The sequence below is a fragment of the Oncorhynchus gorbuscha genome, unplaced genomic scaffold (genome assembly GCF_021184085.1).
Source record: "Oncorhynchus gorbuscha isolate QuinsamMale2020 ecotype Even-year unplaced genomic scaffold, OgorEven_v1.0 Un_scaffold_756, whole genome shotgun sequence".
In the NCBI taxonomy this organism is placed as follows: domain Eukaryota; kingdom Metazoa; phylum Chordata; class Actinopteri; order Salmoniformes; family Salmonidae; genus Oncorhynchus; species Oncorhynchus gorbuscha.
The window spans coordinates 292,103-319,610 of NW_025745796.1; the positions used below are offsets into that span (position 1 = coordinate 292,103).

Genomic DNA, 27,508 nt, shown 5'->3' on the forward strand with positions numbered 1-27,508 from the left:
GTATAGTATAGTAGCACAGTATAGTTGTAACCTATAGTATAGTAGTATAGTATAGTAGTAGCCTATAGGCGTATAGTAGCAGCCTATAGTGTAGTAGTAGCCTATAGTTGTATAGTATAGTAGTGCCTATAGGTGTATAGTATAGTAGTAGCCTATAGTAGTATAGCACAGTCGTAGCCTATAGTGTAACATGTTAGTATAGTATGGTATGGTGTAGTAGTAGCCTATAGTATAACAGTGTCGTATAGTAGTATGGTAGTATAGTATAGTAATAGCCTAGAGTGGTATGGTATAGTAGTAGCCTATAGTATAGTAGAGAAGTATAGTATTAGCCTATAGTATAGTAGCTTAGTATAGCAGTAGCCCATAGTATAGTATAGTAGTAGCCTATAGTAGTATAGTATGGCATAGTCTGGCATAGTATAGTAGGAGCTTATAGTATTATGGTATAGTATTGTAGTAGGCTATAGTAGTATAGTATAGTTGCCTAGTAGTAGCCTAAAGTATAGTATAATAGTAGCCTATAGTAGTATAGTAGCATAGTAGTAGCCTATAGTAGTATAGTATTATAGTAGTAGCCTATAGTAGTATATTAAAGTAGTATAGTATAGTAGTAGCCGATAGTATAGGTGTATTGTGGCATAGTATAGTAGTAGCCTATATTATAGTAGTAGCTTATAATAGTATAGTATAGTAGTAGCCTATATTATGATAGTATATGTGTATAGTAGTAGCCTACAGTATAGTAGCCTATATTATATTAGTATAGTAGTAGCCTATAGTATAGAAGTATAGTATACCCATACGTAGAATGTATGCACACATGACTGTAAGTCGCTTTGGATAAAAGCGTCTGCTAAATGGCATATATTATTATTATTATTAGGTAGCCTATAGTATAGTGGTTTAGTATAGTAGCAGCCTATATTATAGTAGTATAGCATAATAGTAGCATATATCATGGTAGTATAGTAATAGCCCATAATATAATAGTATAGTAGTGTAGTAGCATATAGCATGGTAGTATAAAATAGTAGTAGCCTATAGTATTATAGTAGTAGCCTATAATATAATAGTATAGTAGTGTAGTATGGTATAGTATAGTAATAGCCTATAGTAGTGGGGTGTATTAGCATAGTGTAGTAGTCACCTATAGTATAGTAGTGTAGTCTAGGAGTAGCCTATAGTATCGTACCATAGTATAGCAGTAGCCTATAGTAGTATAGTATCGTCGTACAGTAGTAGCCTATAGTATAGTATTGTAGTAGCCCATACCATAGTAGTATAGTATGGTAGTACCCCATAGTATAGTAGTATAGTATTATAGTATAGTATGGTGGTATAGTATTATAATATAGAATGGTAGTATGGTGGTATAGTATAGTATGGCAGTACCCCATAGTATAGTGGTATAGTAGTATAGTATTATTGTATAGTTGGTGGTATAGTATAGTAGTAGCCTATATTAGTATAGTATTAGCCTATATTAGTATAGTATGGTGGTATAGTATAGTAGTAGCATATGTTAGTATAGTATGGTGGTATAGTATAGTAGTAGCATATATTAGTATAGTATGGTGGTATAGTAGTAGTCTATATTAGTATAGTATGGTGGTATAGTATAGTAGTAGCATATATTAGTATAGTATGGTGGTATAGTATAGTAGTAGTCTATATTAGTATAGTATGGTGGTATAGTATAGTAGTAGTCTATATTAGTATAGTATGGTGGTATAGTAGTAGTCTATATTAGTATAGTATGGTGGTATAGTATAGTAGTAGCATATATTAGTGTAGTATGGTGGTATAGTATAGTAGTAGCATATATTAGTGTAGTATGGTGGTATAGTAGTAGCATATGTTAGTATAGTATGGTGGTATAGTATAGTAGTAGCCTATATTAGTATAGTATTAGCATATATTAGTATAGTATGGTGGTATAGTATAGTAGTAGCATATATTAGTATAGTATGGTGGTATAGTAGTAGCATATGTTAGTATAGTTGGTGGTATAGTATAGTAGTAGCCTATATTAGTATAGTATTAGCATATATTAGTGTAGTATGGTGGTATAGTATAGTAGTAGCATATATTAGTATAGTATGGTGGTATAGTAGTAGCATATGTTAGTATAGTATGGTGGTATAGTATAGTAGTAGCGTATATTAGTATAGTATGGTGGTATAGTAGTAGCATATGTTAGTATAGTATGGTGGTATAGTATAGTAGTAGCATATATTAGTATAGTATGGTGGTATAGTATAGTAGTAGCATATATTAGTATAGTATGGTGGTATAGTAGTAGCATATGTTAGTATAGTATGGTGGTATAGTATAGTAGTAGCATATGTTAGTATAGTATGGTGGTATAGTATAGTAGTAGCATATGTTAGTATAGTATGGTGGTATAGTATAGTAGTAGCATATATTAGTATAGTATGGTGGTATAGTATAGTAGTAGCATATATTAGTATAGTATGGTGGTATAGTAGTAGTCTATATTAGTATAGTATGGTGGTATAGCGGTGGTGGAAAAAGTACCCAACTATCATACTTGAGTAAAAGTAAAGATACCTTAATAGAAAATGACTCAAGTAAAAGTAAAAGTCACCCAGTAAAATCTACTTGAGTAACGGTATACAAGTATTTGGTTTAAAATATACTTAAGTATCAAAAGTAAAAGTGTAAATCCTTCTAAATTCCTTATATTAAGCAAACCAGATGGCACCATTTTCTTGTCCAACATTCAGTTATAATTTACAAACAAAGCATGTGTGTTTAGTGAGTCAGATCAGAGGCAGTAGAGATGACCAGGGATGTTCTCTGTTTATTGAGTCTGTCAGATCAGAGGCTGTAGAGTCGACCAGGGATGTTCTCTGTTTAGTGACTCCACCAGATCAGAGGCAGTAGAGACGACCAGGGATGTTCTCTGTTTAGTGAGTCAGATCAGAGGCAGTAGAGTCGACCAGGGATGTTCTCTGTTTAGTGAGTCTGCCAGATCAGAGGCAGTAGAGATGACCAGGGATGTTCTCTGTTTAGTGAGTCAGAACAGAGGCAGTAGAGATGACCAGGGATGTTCTCTGTTTAGTGAGTCAGAACAGAGGCAGTAGAGATGACCAGGGATGTTCTCTGTTTAGTGAGTCAGAACAGAGGCAGTAGAGATGACCAGGGATGTTCTCTGTTTAGTGAGTCAGATCAGAGGCTGTAGAGATGACCAGGGATGTTCTCTGTTTAGTGAGTCAGAACAGAGGCAGTAGAGATGACCAGGGATGTTCTCTGTTTAGTGAGTCCTCCAGATCAGAGGCTGTAGAGATGACCAGGGATGTACTCTGTTTAGTGAGTCAGATCAGAGGCAGTAGAGATGACCAGGGATGTTCTCTGTTTAGTGAGTCTGTCAGATCAGAGGCAGTAGAGATGACCAGGGATGTTCTCTGTTTAGTGAGTCTGATCAGAGGCAGTAGGGATGACCAGGGATGTACTCTGTTTAGTGAGTCAGAACAGAGGCAGTAGAGATGACCAGGGATGTTCTCTGTTTAGTGAGTCTGTCAGATCAGAGGCAGTAGAGATGACCAGGGATGTTCTCTGTTTATTGAGTCCTCCAGATCAGAGGCTGTAGGGATGACCAGGGATGTTCTCTGTTTATTGAGTCCTCCAGATCAGAGGCTGTAGGGATGACCAGGGATGTTCTATGTTTAGTGAGTCTGATCAGAGGCAGTAGAGATGACCAGGGATGTTCTCTGTTTAGTGAGTCTGTCAGATCAGAGGCTGTAGAGATGACCAGGGATTTTCTCTGTTTATTGAGTCTGCCAGATCAGAGGCAGTAGGGATGACCAGGGATGTTCTCTGTTTAGTGAGTCCGCCAGATCAGAGGCAGTAGGGATGACCAGGGATGTTCTCTGTTTAGTGAGTCCTCCAGATCAGAGGCAGTAGGGATGACCAGGGATGTTCTCTGTTTAGTGAGTCTGCCAGATCAGAGGCAGTAGAGATGACCAGGGATGTTCTCTGTTTAGTGAGTCCACCAGATCAGAGGCAGTAGAGATGACCAGGGATGTTCTCTGTTTAGTGAGTCCACCAGATCAGAGGCTGTAGGGATGACCAGGGATGTACTCTGTTTAGTGAGTCAGATCAGAGGCTGTAGAGATGACCAGGGATGTACTCTGTTTAGTGAGTCCACCAGATCAGAGGCTGTAGGGATGACCAGGGATGTACTCTGTTTAGTGAGTCCACCAGATCAGAGGCTGTAGGGATGACCAGGGATGTTCTCTGTTTAGTGAGTCCACCAGATCAGAGGCAGTAGAGATGACCAGGGATGTTCTCTGTTTATTGAGTCCTCCAGATCAGAGGCTGTAGGGATGACCAGGGATGTTCTCTGTTTAGTGAGTCTGCCAGATCAGAGGCAGTAGAGATGACCAGGGATGTTCTCTGTTTAGTGAGTCTGTCAGATCAGAGGCTGTAGAGATGACCAGGGATGTTCTCTGTTTATTGAGTCTGCCAGATCAGAGGCAGTAGGGATGACCAGGGATGTTCTCTGTTTAGTGAGTCCGCCAGATCAGAGGCAGTAGGGATGACCAGGGATGTTCTCTGTTTAGTGAGTCCTCCAGATCAGAGGCAGTAGGGATGACCAGGGATGTTCTCTGTTTAGTGAGTCTGCCAGATCAGAGGCAGTAGAGATGACCAGGGATGTTCTCTGTTTAGTGAGTCCACCAGATCAGAGGCAGTAGAGATGACCAGGGATGTTCTCTGTTTAGTGAGTCCACCAGATCAGAGGCTGTAGGGATGACCAGGGATGTACTCTGTTTAGTGAGTCAGATCAGAGGCTGTAGAGATGACCAGGGATGTACTCTGTTTAGTGAGTCCACCAGATCAGAGGCTGTAGGGATGACCAGGGATGTACTCTGTTTAGTGAGTCCACCAGATCAGAGGCTGTAGGGATGACCAGGGATGTTCTCTGTTTAGTGAGTCCACCAGATCAGAGGCAGTAGAGATGACCAGGGATGTTCTCTGTTTAGTGAGTCCACCAGATCAGAGGCTGTAGGGATGACCAGGGATGTTCTCTGTTTAGTGAGTCTGCCAGAAAAGAGGCAGTAGGGATGACCAGGGATGTTCTCTGTTTAGTGAGTCTGTCAGATCAGAGGCTGTAGAGATGACCAGGGATGTTCTCTGTTTAGTGAGTCTGCCAGATCAGAGGCTGTAGAGATGACCAGGGATGTTCTCTGTTTAGTGAGTCCCCCAGATCAGAGGCTGTAGAGATGACCAGGGATGTTCTCTGTTTAGTGAGTCCGCCAGATCAGAGGCTGTAGAGATGACCAGGGATGTTCTCTGTTTAGTGAGTCCACCAGATCAGAGGCTGTAGAGATGACCAGGGATGTTCTCTGTTTAGTGAGTCTGCCAGATCAGAGGCTGTAGGGATGACCAGGGATGTTCTCTGTTTAGTGAGTCTGATCAGAGGCAGTAGAGATGACCAGGGATGTTCTCTGTTTAGTGAGTCTGTCAGATCAGAGGCTGTAGAGATGACCAGGGATGTTCTCTGTTTATTGAGTCTGCCAGATCAGAGGCAGTAGGGATGACCAGGGATGTTCTCTGTTTAGTGAGTCCGCCAGATCAGAGGCAGTAGGGATGACCAGGGATGTTCTCTGTTTAGTGAGTCCTCCAGATCAGAGGCAGTAGGGATGACCAGGGATGTTCTCTGTTTAGTGAGTCTGCCAGATCAGAGGCAGTAGAGATGACCAGGGATGTTCTCTGTTTAGTGAGTCCACCAGATCAGAGGCAGTAGAGATGACCAGGGATGTTCTCTGTTTAGTGAGTCCACCAGATCAGAGGCTGTAGGGATGACCAGGGATGTACTCTGTTTAGTGAGTCAGATCAGAGGCTGTAGAGATGACCAGGGATGTACTCTGTTTAGTGAGTCCACCAGATCAGAGGCTGTAGGGATGACCAGGGATGTACTCTGTTTAGTGAGTCCACCAGATCAGAGGCTGTAGGGATGACCAGGGATGTTCTCTGTTTAGTGAGTCCACCAGATCAGAGGCAGTAGAGATGACCAGGGATGTTCTCTGTTTAGTGAGTCCACCAGATCAGAGGCTGTAGGGATGACCAGGGATGTTCTCTGTTTAGTGAGTCTGCCAGAAAAGAGGCAGTAGGGATGACCAGGGATGTTCTCTGTTTAGTGAGTCTGTCAGATCAGAGGCTGTAGAGATGACCAGGGATGTTCTCTGTTTAGTGAGTCTGCCAGATCAGAGGCTGTAGAGATGACCAGGGATGTTCTCTGTTTAGTGAGTCCCCCAGATCAGAGGCTGTAGAGATGACCAGGGATGTTCTCTGTTTAGTGAGTCCGCCAGATCAGAGGCTGTAGAGATGACCAGGGATGTTCTCTGTTTAGTGAGTCCACCAGATCAGAGGCTGTAGAGATGACCAGGGATGTTCTCTGTTTAGTGAGTCTGCCAGATCAGAGGCAGTAGGGATGACCAGGGATGTTCTCTGTTTAGTGAGTCCGCCAGATCAGAGGCAGTAGGGATGACCAGGGATGTTCTCTGTTTAGTGAGTCCTCCAGATCAGAGGCAGTAGGGATGAGCAGGGATGTTCTCTGTTTAGTGAGTCTGCCAGATCAGAGGCAGTAGAGATGACCAGGGATGTTCTCTGTTTAGTGAGTCCTCCAGATAAGAGGCAGTAGGGATGACCAGGGATGTTCTCTGTTTAGTGAGTCTGTCAGATCAGAGGCAGTAGGGATGACCAGGGATGTTCTCTGTTTAGTGAGTCAGAACAGAGGCAGTAGAGATGACCAGGGATGTTCTCTGTTTAGTGAGTCAGATCAGAGGCTGTAGAGATGACCAGGGATGTTCTCTGTTTAGTGAGTCAGAACAGAGGCAGTAGAGATGACCAGGGATGTTCTCTGTTTAGTGAGTCTGTCAGATCAGAGGCAGTAGAGATGACCAGGGATGTTCTCTGTTTATTGAGTCCTCCAGATCAGAGGCTGTAGGGATGACCAGGGATGTTCTCTGTTTATTGAGTCCTCCAGATCAGAGGCTGTAGGGATGACCAGGGATGTTCTCTGTTTATTGAGTCCTCCAGATCAGAGGCTGTAGGGATGACCAGGGATGTTCTATGTTTAGTGAGTCTGATCAGAGGCAGTAGAGATGACCAGGGATGTTCTCTGTTTAGTGAGTCTGTCAGATCAGAGGCTGTAGAGATGACCAGGGATTTTCTCTGTTTATTGAGTCTGCCAGATCAGAGGCAGTAGGGATGACCAGGGATGTTCTCTGTTTAGTGAGTCCGCCAGATCAGAGGCAGTAGGGATGACCAGGGATGTTCTCTGTTTAGTGAGTCCTCCAGATCAGAGGCAGTAGGGATGACCAGGGATGTTCTCTGTTTAGTGAGTCTGCCAGATCAGAGGCAGTAGAGATGACCAGGGATGTTCTCTGTTTAGTGAGTCCACCAGATCAGAGGCAGTAGAGATGACCAGGGATGTTCTCTGTTTAGTGAGTCCACCAGATCAGAGGCTGTAGGGATGACCAGGGATGTACTCTGTTTAGTGAGTCAGATCAGAGGCTGTAGAGATGACCAGGGATGTACTCTGTTTAGTGAGTCCACCAGATCAGAGGCTGTAGGGATGACCAGGGATGTACTCTGTTTAGTGAGTCCACCAGATCAGAGGCTGTAGGGATGACCAGGGATGTTCTCTGTTTAGTGAGTCCACCAGATCAGAGGCAGTAGAGATGACCAGGGATGTTCTCTGTTTATTGAGTCCTCCAGATCAGAGGCTGTAGGGATGACCAGGGATGTTCTCTGTTTAGTGAGTCTGATCAGAGGCAGTAGAGATGACCAGGGATGTTCTCTGTTTAGTGAGTCTGTCAGATCAGAGGCTGTAGAGATGACCAGGGATGTTCTCTGTTTATTGAGTCTGCCAGATCAGAGGCAGTAGGGATGACCAGGGATGTTCTCTGTTTAGTGAGTCCGCCAGATCAGAGGCAGTAGGGATGACCAGGGATGTTCTCTGTTTAGTGAGTCCTCCAGATCAGAGGCAGTAGGGATGACCAGGGATGTTCTCTGTTTAGTGAGTCTGCCAGATCAGAGGCAGTAGAGATGACCAGGGATGTTCTCTGTTTAGTGAGTCCACCAGATCAGAGGCAGTAGAGATGACCAGGGATGTTCTCTGTTTAGTGAGTCCACCAGATCAGAGGCTGTAGGGATGACCAGGGATGTACTCTGTTTAGTGAGTCAGATCAGAGGCTGTAGAGATGACCAGGGATGTACTCTGTTTAGTGAGTCCACCAGATCAGAGGCTGTAGGGATGACCAGGGATGTACTCTGTTTAGTGAGTCCACCAGATCAGAGGCTGTAGGGATGACCAGGGATGTTCTCTGTTTAGTGAGTCCACCAGATCAGAGGCAGTAGAGATGACCAGGGATGTTCTCTGTTTAGTGAGTCCACCAGATCAGAGGCTGTAGGGATGACCAGGGATGTTCTCTGTTTAGTGAGTCTGCCAGATAAGAGGCAGTAGGGATGACCAGGGATGTTCTCTGTTTAGTGAGTCTGTCAGATCAGAGGCTGTAGAGATGACCAGGGATGTTCTCTGTTTAGTGAGTCTGCCAGATCAGAGGCTGTAGAGATGACCAGGGATGTTCTCTGTTTAGTGAGTCCCCCAGATCAGAGGCTGTAGAGATGACCAGGGATGTTCTCTGTTTAGTGAGTCCGCCAGATCAGAGGCTGTAGAGATGACCAGGGATGTTCTCTGTTTAGTGAGTCCACCAGATCAGAGGCTGTAGAGATGACCAGGGATGTTCTCTGTTTAGTGAGTCTGCCAGATCAGAGGCAGTAGGGATGACCAGGGATGTTCTCTGTTTAGTGAGTCCGCCAGATCAGAGGCAGTAGGGATGACCAGGGATGTTCTCTGTTTAGTGAGTCCTCCAGATCAGAGGCAGTAGGGATGACCAGGGATGTTCTCTGTTTAGTGAGTCTGTCAGATCAGAGGCAGTAGGGATGACCAGGGATGTTCTCTGTTTAGTGAGTCCTCCAGATAAGAGGCAGTAGGGATGACCAGGGATGTTCTCTGTTTAGTGAGTCCACCAGATCAGAGGCAGTAGGGATGACCAGGGATGTTCTCTGTTTAGTGAGTCCACCAGATCAGAGGCAGTAGGGATGACCAGGGATGGTCTCTGTTTAGTGAGTCCACCAGATCAGAGGCAGTAGGGATGACCAGGGATGTTCTCTGTTTAGTGAGTCCACCAGATAAGAGGCAGTAGGGATGACCAGGGATGTTCGGTTGATAAGTGCGTGAATTGGACTATTCTCCTGTCCTAAGTACTTTTGCATGTCAAGGAAAATGTATGTAGTAAAAAGTATAATATTTTCTTAAGGAATGTAGTGAAGTAAAAGTAAAAGTAGTAAAACAATATAAATAGTAAAGTAAAGTACACATACACCAAAAAACTACTTAAGTAGTACTTTAAAGTATTTTTCCTTAAGTACTTTACACCACTGTCGTATAGTATAGAAGTATAGTCATTTTGTGGACACAGATTTGATTAAAGATACATGACAGATTCTTGCAGAGGTTGAGATATGAAATGATAGCAGCACACCTGAATAGGGAATTCCTTGATGACAGAAGAGAGCATAGGGTCTTGGTTGACGTCCAGTTTGCATCCTGTAGCCAGCCATATCCTGTCCCCAGTCCAAGTCTCACAGCCATTCTGTCCACACAGTGACAGTCTCCACACCTGGCTTTCATAGCACCACTTAGCTTCAGTCACCTGTAGAACACAACAGGTCATGAACCTCGGCTCTGCTTTCTCTCTTTCACCAGATTGTGTTGTTTTATGTTTCCAAATGTTAGTTCCAAATGTTAGTTCTCTACTGCGACCCCCAGGCACACGTAACCTCTGTGGAGAGAGGGTGGACAGAGGTTGTGTGTGCCTGGGGGTCGCAGTAGAGAGGGTGGACAGAGGTTGTGTGTGACTGGGGGGGGGTCGCAGTAGAGAGGGTGGACAGAGGTTGTGTGTGCCTGGGGGGGGGGGGTTCGCAGTATTATTAATATTATTGATATCTATTTACTAGCAGTATTATTCTGACTAGTAGCATTACCATATTATTGTTATTTCTGTACCTGGCAGTATGCTCGGACAGACAGCTGTCCAGTCTGGATGTAGGGCTGCAGGGCTGCGTAGGCCTCAGGTGTAACTGCCCCTCCCTTCCTGGCCTGTCTGATCATGGCCAGTCTCTTATGGACGCTGCTCTCGTTGTAGAACTGGCGCAGGTAGGCCAGGCCGTCCATCTTGATGCCGTGCTCCACATGAGAGTACCGGCCCACCAGGCTTTCCACGTCACCCACGTCAAACTGCTTCAGCTGGGGGAGATGACCGAGGCAGAGGGGTTTGGGGTTGGAGATCATGGTGGTCTGACTATAACATTCTCTTAACATCACACTGCTTCAGCTGGGGGAGATGACCGAGGCAGAGGGGTTTGGGGTTGGAGATCATGGTGGTCTGACTATAACATTCTCTTAACATCACACTGCTTCAGCTGGGGGAGAGGAGCGAGGCAGAGGGGTTTGGGGTTGGAGATCATGGTGGTCTGACTATAACATTCTCTTAACATCACACTGCTTCAGCTGGGGGGAGAGGAGCGAGGCAGAGGGGTTTGGGGTTGGAGATCATGGTGGTCTGACTATAACATTCTCTTAACATCAAACTGCTTCAGCTGGGGGATAGGAGCGAGGCAGAGGGTTTGGGGTTGGAGATCATGGTGGTCTGACTATAACATTCTCTTAACATCACACTGCTTCAGCTGGGGGAGAGGAGCGAGGCAGAGGGGTTTGGGGTTGGAGATCATGGTGGTCTGACTATAACATTCTCTTAACATCAAACTGCTTCAGCTGGGGGAGAGGAGCGAGGCAGAGGGTTTGGGGTTGGAGATCATGGTGGTCTGACTATAACATTCTCTTAACATCAAACTGCTTCAGCTGGGGAGAGGAGCGAGGCAGAGGGTTTGGGGTTGGAGATCATGGTGGTCTGACTATAACATTCTCTTAACATCAAACTGCTTCAGCTGGGGGAGAGGAGCGAGGCAGAGGGTTTGGGGTTGGAGATCATGGTGGTCTGACTATAACATTCTCTTAACATCAAACTGCTTCAGCTGGGGGAGAGGAGCGAGGCAGAGGGTTTGGGGTTGGAGATCATGGTGGTCTGACTATAACATTCTCTTAACATCACACTGCTTCAGCTGGGGGAGAGGAGCGAGGCAGAGGGGTTTGGGGTTGGAGATCATGGTGGTCTGACTATAACATTCTCTTAACATCACACTGCTTCAGCTGGGGGAGAGGAGCGAGGCAGAGGGTTTGGGGTTGGAGATCATGGTGGTCTGACTATAACATTCTCTTAACATCAAACTGCTTCAGCTGGGGGAGAGGAGCGAGGCAGAGGGGTTTGGGGTTGGAGATCATGGTGGTCTGACTATAACATTCTCTTAACATCAAACTGCTTCAGCTGGGGGAGAGGAGCGAGGCAGAGGGGTTTGGGGTTGGAGATCATGGTGGTCTGACTATAACATTCTCTTAACATCAAACTGCTTCAGCTGGGGGAGAGGAGCGAGGCAGAGGGGTTTGGGGTTGGAGATCATGGTGGTCTGACTATAACATTCTCTTAACATCAAACTGCTTCAGCTGGGGGAGAGGAGCGAGGCAGAGGGGTTTGGGGTTGGAGATCATGGTGGTCTGACTATAACATTCTCTTAACATCACACTGCTTCAGCTGGGGGAGAGGAGCGAGGCAGAGGGGTTTGGGGTTGGAGATCATGGTGGTCTGACTATAACATTCTCTTAACATCAAACTGCTTCAGCTGGGAGGGAGGGGGGGGGCACTCTGGAAATGTGATGTATTTCTAGAATATATTTTCTAAACCAACATGTCTAAAAATGAACTAAATCTAAAAGGGTACTTTTGAGATATTCATTTTAGTAGTTTTGATGTTGAATAAATTCATGCGTAAATTTGTAGTTCACAATATAGACATACTATATTAAATACGTATATAAATACTCCATATTTTTGAGATTTCTCTATGAAGAGAGTAATGACACCAAGATGTTGTCTATCTGTCAGTATGTCCCTAGGAGAGGTGGGTGTGGAGTCAGGAGACCAAGAGGTTGTCTATCTGTCAGTATCTCCCTAGGAGAGGTGGGTGTGGAGTCAGGAGACCAATATGTTGTCTATCTGTCAGTATCTCCCTAGGAGAGGTGGGTGTGGAGTCAGGAGCAGGAGACCAAGATGTTGTCTATCTGTCAGTATCTCTCTAGGAGAGGTGGGTGTGGAGTCAGGAGACCAAGATGTTGTCTATCTGTCAGTATCTCCCTAGGAGAGGTGGGTGTGGAGTCAGGAGACCAAGATGTTGTCTATCTGTCAGTATCTCCCTAGGAGAGGTGGGTGTGGAGTCAGGAGCAGGAGACCAAGAGGTTGTCTATCTGTCAGTATGTCCCTAGGAGAGGTGGGTGTGGAGTCAGGAGCAGGAGACCAAGAGGTTGTCTATCTGTCAGTATCTCCAAAGGAGAGGTGGGTGTGGAGTCAGGAGACCAAGATGTTGTCTATCTGTCAGTATGTCCCTAGGAGAGGTGGGTGTGGAGTCAGGAGACCAAGATGTTGTCTATCTGTCAGTATGTCCCTAGGAGAGGTGGGTGTGGAGTCAGGAGACCAAGATGTTGTCTATCTGTCAGTATGTCCCTAGGAGAGGTGGGTGTGGAGTCAGGAGCAGGAGACCAAGATGTTGTCTATCTGTCAGTATCTCCCTAGGAGAGGTGGGTGTGGAGTCAGGAGCAGGAGACCAAGACATTGCCTATCTGTCAGTATGTCCCTAGGAGAGGTGGGTGTGGAGTCAGGAGCAGGAGACCAAGACGTTGCCTATCTGTCAGTATGTCCCTAGGAGAGGTGGGTGTGGAGTCAGGAGCAGGAGACCAAGAGGTTGTCTATCTGTCAGTATGTCCCTAGGAGAGGTGGGTGTGGAGTCAGGAGCAGGAGACCAAGAGGTTGTCTATCTGTCAGTATGTCCCTAGGAGAGGTGGGTGTGGAGTCAGGAGACCAAGATGTTGTCTATCTGTCAGTATCTCCCTAGGAGAGGTGGGTGTGGAGTCAGGAGACCAAGATGTTGTCTATCTGTCAGTATCTCCCTAGGAGAGGTGGGTGTGGAGTCAGGAGCAGGAGACCAAGAGGTTGTCTATCTGTCAGTATGTCCCTAGGAGAGGTGGGTGTGGAGTCAGGAGACCAAGATGTTGTCTATCTGTCAGTATGTCCCTAGGAGAGGTGGGTGTGGAGTCAGGAGCAGGAGAACAAGTATGTCCCTAGTTGCCCTGTCAGTATGTCCCTAGGAGAGGTGGGTGTGGAGTCAGGAGACCAAGATCTATCTGTCAGTATCTCCCTAGGAGAGGTGGGTGTGGAGTCAGGAGAACAAGACGTTGCCTATCTGTCAGTATGTCCCTAGGAGAGGTGGGTGTGGAGTCAGGAGACCAAGAGGTTGTCTATCTGTCAGTATGTCCCTAGGAGAGGTGGGTGTGGAGTCAGGAGACCAAGAGGTTGTCTATCTGTCAGTATCTCCCTAGGAGAGGTGGGTGTGGAGTCAGGAGACCAAGATGTTGTCTATCTGTCAGTATGTCCCTAGGAGAGGTGGGTGTGGAGTCAGGAGACAGGAGACCAAGATGTTGTCTATCTGTCAGTATCTCCCTAGGAGAGGTGGGTGTGGAGTCAGGAGACCAAGATGTTGTCTATCTGTCAGTATCTCCCTAGGAGAGGTGGGTGTGGAGTCAGGAGACCAAGATGTTGTCTATCTGTCAGTATCTCCCTAGGAGAGGTCCCTAGGAGAGGTGGGTGTGGAGTCAGGAGACCAAGATGTTGTCTATCTGTCAGTATGTCCCTAGGAGAGGTGGGTGTGGAGTCAGGAGACCAAGATGTTGTCTATCTGTCAGTATGTCCCTAGGAGAGGTGGGTGTGGAGTCAGGAGACCAAGATGTTGTCTATCTGTCAGTATCTCCCTAGGAGAGGTGGGTGTGGAGTCAGGAGACCAAGATGTTGTCTATCTGTCAGTATCTCCCTAGGAGAGGTGGGTGTGGAGTCAGGAGACCAAGATGTTGTCTATCTGTCAGTATGTCCCTAGGAGAGGTGGGTGTGGAGTCAGGAGCAGGAGACCAAGAGGTTGTCTATCTGTCAGTATCTCCCTAGGAGAGGTGGGTGTGGAGTCAGGAGCAGGAGACCAAGATGTTGTCTATCTGTCAGTATCTCCCTAGGAGAGGTGGGTGTGGAGTCAGGAGACCAAGAGGTTGTCTATCTGTCAGTATGTCCCTAGGAGAGGTGGGTGTGGAGTCAGGAGCAGGAGACCAAGAGGTTGTCTATCTGTCAGTATCTCCCTAGGAGAGGTGGGTGTGGAGTCAGGAGACCAAGATGTTGTCTATCTGTCAGTATCTCCCTAGGAGAGGTGGGTGTGGAGTCAGGAGCAGGAGACCAATATGTTGTCTATCTGTCAGTATCTCCCTAGGAGAGGTGGGTGTGGAGTCAGGAGCAGGAGACCAAGAAGTTGTCTATCTGTCAGTATCAGCCAACAACGTAGAGGACCACAAAAGCAGCCACTAGAAAACAGGAACCCAGGCTGGTGGAAAACGGAGGAACACACTCCTCTGACTAAACTAACGTGCTGGAAAAACAGTCCTGTGAAATAAACCTGCTTAACAGAGAAAAACGCAACCCAAGCCAACGACAGTAACACAAACAATCTTGCACAAAACCTAGAGGGTAGGGCGAGATTAAATACCCCACTGATTAGCCTAAACTAGACACAGGTGAACACAAGACAGACAAAACCAAACGAATGGGGATGATTAAATACCCCACTGATTAGCCTAAACTAGACACAGGTGAACACAAGACAGACAAAACCAAACGAAAAAGAAAAGGGGTCGGTGGCAGCTAGTAGGCCGGCGACGACGACGACCGCCCAGCGCCTCCCGAACAGGGGGAGGAGCCACCTTCAGTGGAAGGCGTGGCACAGATCATAGGGTCTTACAGGAGGCATGTATTATGTCTAAAAAAGCCATTTTCACCATGGTTTTCAAAACAATGTTTTGTGCTACAAATGTAAAAGCATATTAAAACCTCATTGATCCTCCAAATGAGGTTTCTATGTGATAATTCCCAGGACTAACAAGTTTCCACTTCGGGCCATAGATCTAAACAGAAACAGACCTGTAAGTGTTTGCGCATCACCCAGGTCACATGACTGGCTCCTTGCTGCAGAGCGATGGAGATGACGTGAGCGCTGGTCAGGCCTCCACCAACCACCACCACCCTCTGGCCAGGCTCAGACACCACATGGGGACCTGCTGGATGGAGACAGAGTTAGTGACACCACAGAGACCTGCTGGATGGAGACAGAGTTACTGACACCACATAGAGACCTGCTGAATGGAGACAGAGTTACTGACACCATGCTGAATGGAGACAGAGTTAGTGACACCACATAGAGACCTGCTGGATGGAGACAGTTAGTGACACCATAGAGACCTGCTGGATGGAGACAGAGTTAGTGACACCACATAGAGACCTGCTGGATGGAGACAGAGTTAGTGACACCACATAGAGACCTGCTGGATGGAGACAGAGTTAGTGACACCACAGAGACCTGCTGAATGGAGACAGAGTTAGTGATACCACATAGAGACCTGCTGGATGGAGACAGAGTTAGTGACACCACATAGAGACCTGCTGGATGGAGACAGAGTTAGTGACACCACATAGAGACCTGCTGGATGGAGACAGAGTTAGTGACACCACATAGAGACCTGCTGGATGGAGACAGAGTTAGTGACACCACATAGAGACCTGCTGGATGGAGACAGAGTTAGTGACACCACATAGAGACCTGCTGGATGGAGACAGAGTTAGTGACACCACACAGAGACCTGCTGGATGGAGACAGAGTTAGTGACACCACATAGAGACCTGCTGAATGGAGACAGAGTTAGTGACACCATGCTGAATGGAGACAGAGTTACTGACACCACACTGACTCTTAACAGGAACAGAATGTCCAACACAAATAAGTACTAAGTAAATAAGTTAATTTCTACATTTGATAAGTCAAATAGATGCCCAGTCAGTGTGATATTACAGTATTGCAGCCTTTGGCTTGACAGCATGTCATGTCACCTCAACATCAGGAGAGGGCGTTATTGTACAGTGTCATGTCACCTCAACTCCAGGAGAGGGCATTATTGTACAGTGTCATGTCACCTCAACACCAGGAGAGGGCGTTATTGTACAGTGTCATGTCACCTCAACACCAGGAGAGGGCATTATTGTACAGTGTCATGTCACCTCATCACCAGGAGAGGGCATTATAGTACAGTGTCATGTCACCTCAACACCAGGAGAGGGCATTATAGTACAGTGTCATGTCACCTCAACACCAGGAGAGGGCATTATAGTACAGTGTCATGTCATGTCACCTCAACACCAGGAGAGGGCATTATTGTACAGTGTCATGTCACCTCAACACCAGGAGAGGGCATTATTGTACAGTGTCATGTCACCTCAACACCAGGAGAGGCGTTATAGTACAGTGTCATGTCACCTCAACACCAGGAGAGGGCATTATTGTACAGTGTCATGTCACCTCAACACCAGGAGAGGGCGTTATTGTACAGTGTCATGTCACCTCAACACCAGGAGAGGGCGGTATAGTACAGTGTCATGTCACCTCAACACCAGGAGAGGGCGTTATTGTACAGTGTCATGTCACCTCAACACCAGGAGAGGGCATTATTGTACAGTGTCATGTGGAGACATATGGTCCATCTATACAGATAGCTATCAATAGCAGAGGATTCTCATCTCAACCGACCTGATGAGAGAGAAGAAGAACTCTCTTCCTGTTCCTGGTTCTGGCTTCTTGGTTCCTGTTGCCGCGTTGACCGTGAGTGGTGGTGCATGAGCTGCACGGTGTGCTGCAGGCGTTCCTCAGGGTAGCTCTCCGCTATGGACGACACCCAGAAAGGAATGTTGGCCATCTGGGCACGGGTCGGCCCGGTCGCCATGACTACCCGCCTAGCCTCGAGGACGTCCCGTTCTGAAGGAATACCCTGAATGATGTTACAATTCCTTCTGACATGACAGGGGTCAGTCTGTCCACTGTGCCCTTTGTCAGGACACTGTCCAGGCCATATTTGTTCACCTGGAGAGTATTGTTGTTGTATAGTTATTTTGTTCTGGGTGATTTGAGTTGATGGCTAATAGATTACATGCGCACACACGGTACATTATATATCACAGGTTCATAGATTTTAATGAACAACTACAGTGGCAAATTAAAGTATATGAACCCTTTGGAATTACGGTTGAAGTCAGATGTTTACACACACCTTAGCCAAATACGTTTAAACTCAGTTTTTCACAATTCCTGACATTTAATACTAGTAAAAATTTCCTGTCTTAGGTCACTTAGGATCACCACTTCAAGAATGTGAAATGTCAGAATAATCGTAGAGAGAATTATTTATTTCAGCTTTTATTTCTTTCATCACATTCCCAGTGGGTCAGAAGTTTACATACACTCAATTAGTATTTGGTAGCATTGCCTTTACATTTTTTTTTACTTGGGTCAATTGTTTCGGGTAGCCTTCCACAAACTTCCCACAATAAGTTGGGGGAATTGTGCCCCATTCCTCCTGACAGAGCTGGTGTAACTGAGTCAGGTTTGTAGGCCTCCTTGCTCGCAAACGCTTTACCAGTTCTGCCTACACATTTTCTATGGTATTGAGGTCAGGGCTTTGTGATGGCCATTCCAATACCTTGACTTTGTTGTCCTTAAGCCATTTTGCCACAACTTTGGAAGTATGCTTGGGGTCATTGTCTATTTGTAAGACCCTTTTGCGACCAAGCTTTGACTTCCTGACTGATGTCTTGAGATGTTGCTTCAATATATCCACATCATTTTCCATCCTCGTAATGCCATCTATTTTGTGAAGTGCACCAGTCCCTCCTGCAGCAAAGCACCCCCACAACATGATGCTGACAACCCCGTGCTTCACGGTTGAGATGGTGCTCTTCGGCTTGCAAGCCTCCCCCTTTTCTCTCCAAACATAACAATGGTCATTATGAACAAACAGTTCTATTTTTGTTTCATCAGACCAGAGGACATTTCTCCAAAAAGTGCAATCTTTGTCCCCAAATACATCCACAGGTACACCTCCAATTTACTCAAATTATGTCAATTAGCCTATCAGAAGCTTCTAAAGCCATGGCATAATTTTCTGGAATTTTCCAAGCTGTTTAAAGGCACAGTCAACTTAGTGTTGGTAAACTTCTGACCCACTGGAATTGTGATACAGTGAATTATAAGTTAAATAATCTGTCTGTAAACAATTGTTGGAAAAAATATCTGTGTCATGCACAAAGTAGATGTCCTATCCGATTTGACAAAACTATCGTTTGTTAACAAGACATTTTGGAGTGGTTGAAAAACGAGTTTTAATGACTCCAACCTAAGTGTTTGTAATCTTCCGACTTCTACTGTACCTGGATTTCTGCATAAATTGGTCGTCAAATTTGATCTGATCTTCATCTAAGTCACAACAATAGACAAACAGTGTGCTTTAACTAATAACACACAAATTATTGTATTTATCTTGTCTATATTGAATACATAATTTAAACATTCACAGTGTAGGTTGGAAAACGCTAGGTTAAAACCTTTTACGACTAGGGGTTCTGCTAGCTGTAACGGTTCTCTTGTGGTGAAGGAGAGTCGGGCCAAAATGCAGCGTGTAGATTGCGATCCATGTTTAATAAACAAACGTAAAACACGAATCAATTACAAACACTACAAAACAAAGAACGTAATGAACGTAACGAAAACCGAAACAGCCTATACTTGTGTAAACTAACACAGAGACAGGAACAAGGACACTAAGGACAATCACCCACGAAACACACAAAGCATATGGCTGCCTAAATATGGTTCCCAATCAGAGGCAACGATAAACACCTGCCTCTGATTGAGAACCACTTCAGACAGCCATAGACTTAACTAGAACACCCCACTAAGCTACAATCCCAATACCAACACACCACAAACAAAAACCCCATGCCACACCCTGGCCTGACCAAATAAATGAAGATAAACACAAAATACCTCGACCAGGGCGTGACAGAACCCCCCAAGCTGCGGACTCCCGGACGCACTTCAAAACAATAGGGAGGGTCCAGGTGGGCGTCTGTCCATGGTGGCGGCTCTGGCGCGGGTCGTGGACCCCACTCAATCACCGTCTTAGTCCCTCCTCCTCGCGTCCTTGGATAGTCCACCCTCGCCGCAGACCATGGCCTAGTAGTCCTCACCCAGAACCCCACTGGACTGAGGAGCAGATCGGGACTGAGGGGCAGCTCGGGACTGAGGCAGCTCGGGACTGAGGGGAAGCTCGGGGCCGAGGGGAAGCTCGGGACCGAGGGGAAGCTCGGGACCGAGGGGAAGCTCGGGACCGAGGGGAAGCTCGGGACCGAGGGGAAGCTCGGGACCGAGAGGAAGCTCAGCACCGAGAGGAAGCTCAGCACTGAGAGGAAGCTCAGCACTGAGAGGAAGCTCAGGCAGGTAGCTGAATCCGGCATCTCCTGGCTGACTGGCGGATCTGGAAGAGTCTGGTTGAGTGGCGGATCTGGAAGAGTCTGGTTGACTGGCAGATCTGGAAGAGTCTGACTGACTGGCAGATCTGGAAAAGTCTGGCTGACTGGCGGATCTGGAAGAGTCTGGCTGACTGGCGGATCTGGAAGAGTCTGGCTGACTGGCGGATCTGGAAGAGTCTGGCTGACTGGCGGATCTGGAAGAGTCTGGCTGACTGGCGGATCTGGAAGAGTCTGGTTGACTAGCAGATCTGGAAGAGTCTGGTTGACTAGCAGATCTGGAAGAGTCTGGTTAACTAGCAGATCTGGAAGAGTCTGGCTGACTGGCAGATCTGGAAGAGTCTGACTGACTGGCAGATCTGGAAAAGTCTGGCTGACTGGCGGATCTGGAAGAGTCTGGCTGACTGGCGGATCTGGAAGAGTCTGGCTGACTGGCGGATCTGGAAGAGTCTGGCTGACTGGCGGATCTGGAAGAGTCTGGCTGACTGGCGGATCCTGGCAGACTGACGGATCTGGCTGCTCCATGCTGACTGGCGGCTCTGGCTGCTCCACGCTGACTGGCGGCTCTGGCTGCTCCATGTAGGCTGACAGCTCTGGCGGCTTCTTACAGCCTGGCAGCTCTGGCGGCTCCGTGCAGACTGGCAGCTCCGTGCAGACTGGCAGCTCCATGCAGACTGGCAGCTCCGTGCAGACTGGCAGCTCCTTGCAGACTGGAAGCTCCTTGCAGACTGGCAGCTCTGGCTGCTTCATGCAGACTGGCAGCTCTGGCTGCTTCATGCAGACTGGCAGCTCTGGCTGCTTCATGCAGACTGGCAGCTCTGGCTGCTCCTTGCAGGCTGGCAGCTCTGGCTGCGCTGAACAGGCAGGAGACTCCAGCAGCGCTGTAGAGGAGGAAGGCAGCTCCTTGCAGACTGGCAGCTCCTTGCAGACTGGCAGCTCCTAGCTTCTGGACCTGAGTAGCAGGCAGTTTACTTTGGGCACCCTTTTCATCCGGATGTGAAAATACCGCCCCCTAGCCCAAAGAGGTATTAATGACATCTCCAAAAGCTAATTGGAGTCAGGAGTCAGCTAACCTGGATTCCAATCAATGAGATGAGATTGGAGATGTTGGTTCGAGCTGCCTCGCCCTATAAAAACACTCATAAAATTTGAGGTTGCTATTCACAAGAGGCATTGCCTGATGTGAATCATGCCTCGAACAAGAGAGATCTCAGAAGACCTAAGATTAAGATAAAGCTGGAAAGGGTTACAAAAGTATCTCTAAAAGCCTTGATGTTCATCAGTCCACGGTAAGACAAATAGTCTATAAATGGAGAAAGTTCAGCACTGTTGCTACTCTTCCTAGGAGTGTCCATCCTGCAAAGATTACTACAAGAGTACAGCTCAGAATGCTCAATGAGGTTAAGAAGAATCCTAGAGTGTCAGCTAAAGACTTACAGAAATCTCTGGAACATGCTAACATCTCTGTTGATGAGTCTACGATACGTAAAACACTAAACAAGAATGGTGTTCATGGGAGGACTCCACTGAAGAATCCACTGCTGTCCAAAAAACATTGCTGCACGTCTGAAGAGCACCTGGATGTTCCACTGTGCTTCTGGGAAAATATTCTGAGAACAGATTAAACTAAAATTGAGTTGTTTGGAAGGAACACACAACACTATGTGTGGAGAAAAAAGGCACAGCACACCAACATCAAAATCTCATCCCAACTGTAAAGTTTGGTGGAGGGAGCATCATGGTTTGGGGCTGCTTTGCTGCCGCAGGGCCTGGACAGTTTGCTATCATCGACAGAAAAATGAATTCCCAAGTTTATCAAGACATTTTGTGGGAGAATGTAAGGCTCTGTTCACCAATTGAAGCTCAACAGAAGGTGGGTGATGCAACAGGACAACGACCCAAAACACAGAAGTAAATCAACAACAGAAGAAAGTACGCCTTCTGGAGTGGCCCAGTCAGAGTCCTGACCTTCTGGAGAGGCCCAGTTAGAGTCCTGACCTTCTGGAGTGGCCCAGTCAGAGTCCTGACCTTCTGGAGTGGCCCAGTCAGAGTCCTGACCTTCTGGAGAGGCCCAGTCAGAGTCCTGACCTTCTGGAGTGGCCCAGTCAGAGTCCTGACCTTCTGGAGAGGCCCAGTCAGAGTCCTGACCTTCTGGAGAGGCCCAGTCAGAGTCCTGAGCTTCTGGAGAGGCCCAGTCAGACTCCTGACCTTCTGGAGTGGCGCAGTCAGACTCCTGACCTTCTGGAGAGGCCCAGTCAGAGTCCTGACCTTCTGGAGTGGCCCAGTCAGAGTCTTGACCTCAACCCGATTGAGATGCTGTAGCATGACCTCAAGAGAGCAGTTCACACCAGACATCCCAAGAATATTGCTGAACTGAAACAGTTTTGTAAAGAGGAATGGTCCAAAATTCCTCCTGACCGTTGTGCAGGTCTGATCTGCAACTACAGAAAACATTTGGTTGAGGTTATTGCTGCCAAAGGAGGGTCAACCAGTTATTAAATCCAAGGGTTTTCATACTTTTCCCACCCTGCACTGTGAATGTTTACACGATGTGTTCAGTAAAGACTTGAAAATGTATAATTGTTTGTGTTTGTTAGTTTAAGCAGACTGTGTTTGTCTATTGTTGTGACCTAGATGAAGATCAGATCACATTTTATAACCAATTTATGCAGAAATCCGGGTATTTCCAAAGGGTTCACATACTTTTTCTTGCAGCTGTACATAAACCCTACAATAGAGCAAGCATTCACTGTAAAACTCACATTCACTATCATTAGTAGTCATCATGTGTATTAGTGCAGGTCTGGAACAAAAGCCTGCTCAACCCCAGTAGCTCTCCAGCAGGAGGGTTAGTTGACTACTCCCAGGGAAGTCCTACTTATGTCACACAGAGAAGCATCACTGTTATTGCAAAATGTTGTGTAGTGGAGGGATTCACATAGTATGTTTAGTATGGTGCAGGGTTGGGGTCAATTCCATTTCAATTCCAATTGGATGTTCAGTTTACTTCCTGAATTGACTGAACTGAAATGGAATTCACCCCAATGATGGTATGGTGCCTTTTCACTTCAACTCAACTCAAGCCACGGCCAGCGTGCATCTCCATCTCCGACCTGCTGCATGAAGAAGTCCACACTGAGCCTGGTGCCTGGCAGGCTAAAGTACAGGCTCTTCTGTATGCCTCTGCTGCTGCTCAGTCTCCTCCTGTCCTTCTTGCCCAGACGCATGTCGTTGAAGAAGGCGTTCTCATCCAGAATGAAGGTGTGGTCAGGGAGGCAGTGTAGCTCCGCTGTCCGATCCTTCTCCAGAACAAACTCCTGCAAAGCCCTCTGGAAGGGACCAAGACAAAGGGATTATAGGCAAAAACAAGTACACTGCCTGAATTGACTGGATTGAAAACTGAAGTGACCTCAACTCGCGTTGTCCAAAAGGAACCATTCATTCCACCCTACAGCAGGGACCATAAACCTTGTTGAGTGTGTGTGTCTGTGTGCACCAGGGTGTGTGAGCGAAGGTGAGGGATGTACCTTATTGAGTGGGTCTGTGTGCACCAGGGTGTGTGAGCGAAGGTGAGGGATGTACCTTATTGAGTGGGTCTGTGTGCACCAGGGTGTGTGAGCGAAGGTGAGGGATGTACCTTATTGAGTGGGTCTGTGTGCACCAGGGTGTGTGAGCGAAGGTGAGGGATGTACCTTATTGAGTGGGTCTGTGTGCACCAGGGTGTGTGAGCGAAGGTGAGAGATGTACCTTATTGAGTGGGTCTGTGTGCACCAGGGTGTGTGAGCGAAGGTGAGGGATGTACCTTATTGAGTGGGTCTGTGTGCACCAGGGTGTGTGAGCGAAGGTGAGGGATGTACCTTATTGAGTGGGTCTGTGTGCACCAGGGTGTGTGAGCGAAGGTGAGGGATGTACCTTATTGAGTGGGTCTGTGTGCACCAGGGTGTGTGAGCGAAGGTGAGGGATGTACCTTATTGAGTGGGTCTGTGTGCACCAGGGTGTGTGAGCGAAGGTGAGGGATGTTGAGTGCTCTGAACTGGCTCTCCCACAGCGAGGTCCATGCTCCGTATGAGTCCACCACTCTGAAGGCCAGCGGAGGGCAGGATGAAACTGACTCTGGGTCTGGAGCGGCCTGCTCCTCGGGCTCGGCTGTCTGCTGTCCTGGGAGATATTACACAACTGTCAACCAGACAGCATCGCCAGCAGAATGGTGTGAACTGGAGAGACTCAAATACCGTCTATACAGTCAAATTAAGCCTACACCTTCAACCTCGACTAAAAAGCACTTTCAATGGAGATTTTGTTTTTAGTCTAGAGACTGGATCTGAGCCCGGCTTGGAGTGGCCTGCTCCTCAGCTGGCTGTTGTCATGGGGATGGGGAGAGATTAGAGACCTGTCAAACAGAGAGCACTAACAGCATGCTGTACACTATATGTGTAGGGAGATTAGAGAGGAATGTCTCTCCTAACTGAAATCAAGAAAGGCCAAAATGTGAGGAAAAACATCGGTCTACTTTCTGGGATGTTTTCCTGGACCCAGATCCCGCCGACGTCGAGCCCCTGACTAAAACGTCCTTTTAATAAACATTCACTCTTTAGTCTGGGAACAGGCTTCATCTGGGCCCTTTATGAAAAGCTCACGTAAAAAACATTGAGCTGCAGTGTAGTTATCCTCACGGGTAGCTCCTCCTCTCTTGCTCTTAGAGCGGCTGGTCTTGGCCCTGCCCTGGCTGAGCAGGATCCCCTGGAGGATGTCTGTGTTGGGGGGAGGTGGGGTCAGGGCCTGGTCTGGACAGGACAGCAGGGTGGCCAGGGTCAGGGCCTGGGGTCCTCCACCTATTATCAGGACGTCCAACATCACACGGCTGGCATGAGACAAACACCAGCACAGAAAAAAAGTTACAAAATCTAAATCAAATTTTAAAAAACATTCTAGTCCTTGGTAAACAACAGGTGTAGACTAACAGTGAAATGCTTCCTGACGGTCCTTCCCAACCATACGGAGAAACAGAAAGAGAAATAACAGAAAGATAATAACATAAAAAATAAATCCCCAATGAGAAGCAATAACTTGGCTGTTTACACAGAGTACCAGTACTGAGTCAATGATAACTTGGCTGTTTACACAGAGTACCAGCACTGAGTCAATGATAACTTGGCTGTTTACACAGAGTACCAGAACTGAGTCAATGATAACTTGGCTATATAGACAGAGTATCAGTACAGAGTCAATGATAACTTGGATAGATAATAAACAGTAACAACAGTATACTGTAGGTAGGGGTAACAGGATAGATAATAAACAGTAACAACAGTATACTGTAGGTAGGGGTAACAGGATAGATAATAAACAGTAGCAACAGTATACTGTAGGTAGGGGTAACAGGATAGATAATAAACAGTAACAACAGTATACTGTAGGTAGGGGTAACAGGATAGATAATAAACAGTAACAACAGTATACTGTAGGTAGGGGTAACAGGATAGATAATAAACAGTAACAACAGTATACTGTAGGTAGGGGTAACAGGATAGATAGTAAACAGTAGCAGCAGTGATGAGTCAAAAGAGTTAGTGTGATCTGGTTAACACTTTAATTAACTATTTAGCAGTCTTATGGCTTTGGAGTAGAGACTGTTTATATAACACACACATATGCAGGTATGCACACACACACACACACACACACACGCACACGCACACGCACACGCACACACACACACACACACACACACACACACACACACACACACACACACACACACACACACACACACACACACACACACACACACACACACACACACACACACACACACACAATGTCAATCTCTAACTCTCCACTGCAAAGTACTACCCAGCAAAACAGTGAGTGATTTTGAGACCACTAAGCCTTCCAGAAGGATCTCTACCCTACAGGAATGTGTGGCAGTTTATGTTTTAGTTTTCATGCCAACACTACAAGCCTACTGCTTCAGATATATGTTCACTTACCATAGGCTAGTTAGTAATTTAGCTACCTAAAAAGTACAAAGACCAAGTAAACACATAACAGTACCTCGTTGAACTTTCAGTATCTGTCAACTCAGTTTGTCAAACATAAAAACAAAACACAAAACACAGTACCTTATTAATAAGATTCCAGTATCTGTCAATTCAGTTGGTCAAAATACGCAAATCCTCCAACAGTCACAGTGTGTCAACATAAAACAGTCAACATATACTAAGGCTGAAAACAATGAATACTAAGGCTGAAAACAATGAATACTAAGGCTGAAAACAATGAATACTAAGGCTGAAAACAATGAATACTAAGGCTGAAAACAATGAATACTAAGGCTGAAAACAATGAATACTAAGGCTGAAAACAATGAATACTAAGGCTGAAAACAATGAATACTAAGGCTGAAAACAATGAATACTAAGGCTGAAAACAATGAATACTAAGGCTGAAAACAATGAATAATACTAAGGCTGAAAACAATGAATACTAAGGCTGAAAACAATGAATACTAAGGCTGAAATCAACATATACTAAGGCTGAAAACAATGAATACTAAGGCTGAAAACAATGAATACTAAGGCTGAAAACAACATATACTAAGGCTGAAAACAATGAATACTAAGGCTGAAAGCAATGAATACGAAGGCTAAAATCAATTAAGGCTGAAAACAACTAAAGATGAAAATGGTGGTAGCCAGCCCACAGCTGGTCAGGGCTGTAACCCTATCTACCTCAGGCATCTACAGACACAGTTGAGTGTCATTGGCTACCAGGAGGCCTCTCAAAATAGCCTTGCCGTAAAGAAGGGAGGGGGGGGTGCTCTGAACTCTCTCACACTCTCACAGCTTATTACCACTGTTATCTAAACTGACTTGATACTGTCCACCAATGGTGCTCCCTGAACCTATGACATTAGCTACATTAAGGCTATTCCATGTGAGAAATTTCCAAGAAACTGAAGATCTCGTACAACACTGTGTACTACTCCTTTCACAGAACAGCGCAAACTGGCACTAACCAGAATAGAAAGAGGATTAGGAGGCCCCGGTCCCCAACTGAGCAAGAGGACAAGTACATTAGAGGGTCTAGTTTGAGAAACAGACCCCTCACAAGTCCTCAACTGGCAGCTTAATTAAATAGTGCCCGCAAAACACTAGTCTCAACGTCAACAGCGAAGAGGTGACTCTGGGATGCTGGCCTTCTAGGCAGAGTTACTCTGTCCAGTGTCTGTGTTCTTTGCCCAACTTAATCTTTTATTTTTATTGGCCAGTCTGAGATCTGGCTTTTTCTTTGCAACTCTGCCTAGAAGGCCAGCATCCCGGAGTTGCCTCTTCACTGTTGACATTGAGACTGGTGTTTTATGGGTACTATTTAATGAAGCTGCCAGTTGAGGACTTATGAGGCGTAACATAGTCAAGCTAAATCTGGGACACTCAAATTAGTATGATATGTTACATTTGGATTAGCTAACACAACGTGCCATTGGAACACAGGAGTGATCAGTGATGCTGATAATGGGCCTCTGTACGCCTGTCACGCCTTGGTCATTGTATTTTGTGTTTTTGTCATATGTTTGGGTAGGCCAGGGTGTGACATGGGTTTATATGTTGTCTTCGTATTGGGGTTTGTAGTATTTGGGATCGCGGCTAATTAGGGGTGTTGTTTAGGCTTGGCTGCCTGAGGCGATCCTCAATCAGAGTCAGGTGATCCTCGTTGTCTCTGATTGGGAACCGTATTTAGGGAGCCATAGTTTCGCTTTGTATTTCGTGGGTGTTTGTTCCTGTCTCTGTGTTGTAGTCACCAGATAGGCTGTAATTAGTTTCACGTTCCGTTCTGTTGTTTTTGTAGTTAGTTTCAGTTATTTC

General features: G+C 46.2%; 1 pseudogene; it reads right to left on the bottom strand.

Annotated features, from left to right (window-relative positions):
- LOC124020063 overlaps positions 1-26,342 on the bottom strand; it is a 27,670-nt pseudogene extending 1,328 nt beyond the window's left edge.
- Between the last annotated feature and the right edge of the window lie 1,166 nt (positions 26,343-27,508).